This window comes from Aotus nancymaae, unplaced genomic scaffold (assembly GCF_030222135.1).
Source record: "Aotus nancymaae isolate 86718 unplaced genomic scaffold, 86718_ANA_hifiasm-v0.15.2.pri h1tg000040l, whole genome shotgun sequence".
Lineage (NCBI taxonomy): Eukaryota > Metazoa > Chordata > Mammalia > Primates > Aotidae > Aotus > Aotus nancymaae.
This window is the reverse complement of record NW_026988454.1, coordinates 3,529,737-3,534,134: the sequence shown is the minus strand read 5'-3', so window position 1 is coordinate 3,534,134 and position 4,398 is coordinate 3,529,737.

The window sequence follows — 4,398 nt, the reverse complement described above, 5'->3', positions numbered from 1 at the left end:
GTTTGACTATGATGGTTCTTAGTGTGAATTTATTTGATTTTATCTCGTTTCTTTTCACTCAGCCCCTTGACTGTGGTTTTATGTCTTTCATTGCATTTGAGAAGCTTCCAGACATTATTTTTTAAAGCACTCTTTTAGCTTCACCTGCTTTCTCTTCTCTGCTGGGATTTTTATGATGTAATGTACATTTTTTTGAAGTTTTATCAGTCACTGATGCTCTCTTGCTTTTCTTGGTCTATTTTTTCTTTGTTGCACAGACTGGGTAAGTTCGAATGTCCTATCTTCTTCAAGTTTCCCATTGTTAAAGACTGAATTTTTGTGTCCCACAATTTCATATGCTAGAGCCTTAACCCCAGTGTGGCTGTATTGGGAGATGAGCCCTTTAAGGAAGTAAGGAAGGTTAAATGAGATCATAAAGGTGGAATTCTGATCTTAGAATCTGTATCCTTATCAGAGACCTTGTGCTTGTGAAGGCACCTTTCTCTCTCTCTCTGTCTCTCTCTCCCCCGCCCCACCACCCTGCTTTTCTCTTTGTATTTATGCACATACCAAAGAAAGGTCATGGGAGGACACAGTGTGAAGGTGTATGTCTGCAAGCCTGGAAGTGAGCCCTCACTAGAAACCACACTGGCCAGAACATAGATCTTAGACTACCTACTCTTCAGAACTGTGAGAATTAGATTTATATTGTTTAAGTGACCAAGTCTGTGATATTTTGTTATGGCAGCCTGAACAGATCGATTTTTAATACTAAAAAGCTGTGTGCTTCTGTAACAAATACCTGAAAATGAGGAGCAGCTTTGGAAATGAGTAACTTGTAAAAGCTAGAGAAGTTTGGGGGTGCATGCTAGAAAAGGCAGAGATCACCATGAAGGGACTATTGGTAGAAATGTGAACATTTAAGGTGACTCCGATGAGGACAGCAAAAAAATAGAAGACCTGGAGAGAAAGTCTTCTTCTTGTTGAGAATGCATGTATCATCATCATAAGCAGAATGTTGGTGGAAATGTGGAAGGGAATAGTCATTCTAGTGTGGTCTCAGGTGGAAATGAGGAACAAGGTATTGGAAACTGGAGTGAAGATGATCCTTGGTATAAAGTGGCAAGGATCCTGGCTAAACTGTCCTGGCATTTTGCGGAAGGTGGACTTTGGGAGTGCTAAAATGGGACATTGAGCTGAGGAGACTTTTAAGAAAAATGTTGAAGAAGCATCTTATGTTTGCCTTACATTAGTAGTAAGATATTAGAGGAGAGAGATAAATTGAAGACAGTATTCAGTAAAGAGGAACCAGAATTTGATGATTTAGAAAATTCCCAGCCTATCCATATTGCAAAAAATGAGAAAACATGTTCCAAAGAGAACACTACGGGTGTAGATGAAGAACTACTTGATAAGATTCATGTGTCTGTAAACCACAAATGTAATCAACCACTTCAGAAGAAGTCAGAAGTAGAGATGGGATTATACCTGCAGAGACACTGCCAGCTTGAAGTTAAGGAACTTAAGAAAGTGTGACACAATGGAAGAAGGATATTGGACTTCTGGAATCTACAGGAGGGGTCCATAAAGCTATTGAGCTGTGAATATGCTTTATCCTTTAAGAAAACGAAAAGAAAAGAATGTCCCTGAGGGTGATTGAGATGTTACTAGGGCTTCCTCCTCAGTTTGAAAGAGGAAGCCACCACCTCTTTTTCAGTGGACTTGGCTGCTGTCACTTAGATCCTCATAGGCCGAACCATCTGGTAAAGCCTCAAAGGCAGGGCCACCCCACAACTGAAGGAACAGGTCTTCCCTGCAGAACTCTGGGGGTGAAGCTGCCATATCAGTGGACCTGGAAGAAGAAGCATTGACTCAAAGGTTATTCTTGTCTTTAGATCTATTGGAATTTGCCTGCTAGGTTTTGGGCTTGAATGGGATCCACTACCTCTTTTTTCTTTTCTATTTCTTCCTTTGGAATAGGAACGTCCATGCTGTGCCTGTCTGGCCATTCTATTTTGGAAGCATGTACTTGTCTGTTTTCACATGTCCACGTAGAGAGGTGATATGGTTTGGCTGTGTCCCTACCCAAATCTCATCTTAAATTGTAGCTCCCATAATTCCCATGTATTGTGGGCAGGACCCAGTGGGAGATCACTGAATCATGGGGGCAGTTTTCTCCATACTGTGTTCATGGTAGTGAGTAAGTCTCATGAGACCTGATAGGGCTTTTTGTGTTTACTTTTTTTTTTATTATACTTTAAGTTCTGGGGTACATGTGCAGATTGTGCAGGTTTGTTACATAGGTATACACATGCCATGGTGGTTTGCTGCATCCATCCCTCTGTCATGTACATTAGGTATTTGAGACCCGATAGCTTTATAAGAGGAAAGCCTTTTTGCTTGGTTCTCATTTTGTCCCTTGTCTGCCACCATGTAAGACGTGCCTTTCACCCTCTGCCATGATTGTGAGGCTTCCCCAGCCACATGGAACCGTGAGTCAATTAAACTTCTTTTTTTTTTTTTTTTTTTTAACAAATTATTCAGTCTTGGGGATTTCTTTATTAGCAGTGTGAAAATGGACTAATACAAGAGGCATTCTACCTCATGATGGATCATACCTTAGTCTGACCCATGTCTGATTCAAATGATTTTAGATGACACTTTGGACTTTAGAGTTTAGGGTTGATCCTGTAATGAGTTAAAACATTTGAGGCTGATGAGATGATATTTGCATAAAAGAAGAACATGAATTTCAAGTCATTAGAGGTGGAATGTTATGGACTGAATGTTTGGGTCCTTCCAAATTCACATGCTGAAGCCCTAACCCCCAGTGTGGCTGTCGTTAGAACTGAGGCCCCAAAGGAAGTAATTAAGGTTAAATGATTTTATAGAAGTGGGGTGCTTATCAGGTAGAATTAATGTCCTTATGAGATGAGACAACACAGAGCTTGCTTGCTTTCTCTTACTGTAAGTGCACCAAAGAAAGACCATGTGAGGATGCAGCAAGCAGGTGGCCATCTGCAAGTCCTAAAGAGAAGCCTGGTCAGACACTGATCAGCTGGAACTTGGATTGTGGGCTTCTGAACCTCTAGAACTATGAGGAATAAGTCTCTATGTAAGCCACACAGTCTGTGGTAGTTTGTTATGGCAGCCAACAGACTAAGACAACAGCCGGCATGCACCCCTCCACTCTGCTGTCAAATATTCCATTGAGTGTTGTATTTCAGCTGTGGGCACTAAATGTAGTCATGATACAAAATAAACACTCACAAAAATATTTAACAAACAAAAAATCACAAGGAATGCAAACTCATGATGTAAACATTGGCAAATAGGAAGGCTTGATCTCAGAGAAACAAACAAAAACCTTGGGCCTAGGATATTGGGTTTTGGTGTCTTTGAAAATTCTCTAAAATGTGCTATGCCAGTTAATGGCTCAATAGAGCTGTAACTGATTAGCCAATCACCTGTGGGACCATCACGGTTACTCAGCATTCTCTCTTAAATGCTTACTCTTTAAAGAAACTACTGATTATCTGCATGTATTTAATAAATAAATATTTAGTAAGGGCCTTTTATTTCCCTGGCACCATTCTAAGTATTGAGATTAGATAAAAAATATAATTACTTAATACCTATCTTGATTGTATTTCAGTTTTAGCCTTATAAACAACTGTACATTATGCCAAGCAAAAGAAAAGTCCTCTGTATTAGGGTGTGTATTGTGGGTATGGATCTAATGACTATTTAAAAAAATTCTTTATCTTTACTTCTAGTAGAAGCTGTTTCTTACTCTTGTTTATAATAGAAAGGAAAGAAAAGGTATTAAATATATGTAGCATTAAGGCTCTCTTTGTCTCTATCTTCACGTAGAATTATTCCTGAAAAGTAGCAGAGACTCCAAAGGCTTCCTCATTCCCACAGGTGTTCAGAGGTTTCTGAGTGGCAGCTGGCAAGCCCAACCCACCACTGGGGAGCAGCAGCTGGGGGACCACTAGAAAGAGCCAGTTAGAAGGATTTATTTTCTGTTTGCTTTTTTTCCTCCTAAATCAATGGAAAAATATCCATAATACTTAGCCTGATAAGCAGAAAAAGGGAAATGTAAGACTCAAATTAGTGGTTCATAAAATAAAGCTCCAGACAATTCTGTTTTATGATACAGAATGGATTGGTTGTGGTCTGTTAGCAGGCAGAGGCTCTATGCATACAGATACCATAATAACAGTAAAGAATGGTTGAGTGGAGGACCAGTGCCTCTGCTCCAATTATTTTTATAATTGCTCTCTATCTAGTATCTCTGCAGATATTCCATAAACAGTGTGCAACACTAACTTCATCCTTTTGTTGAATGTGTTATTATTTTTGCTATAGACAAAATTTTCAGCCATACAGAAACAAAAGTTTAAAACCGTTATGTTG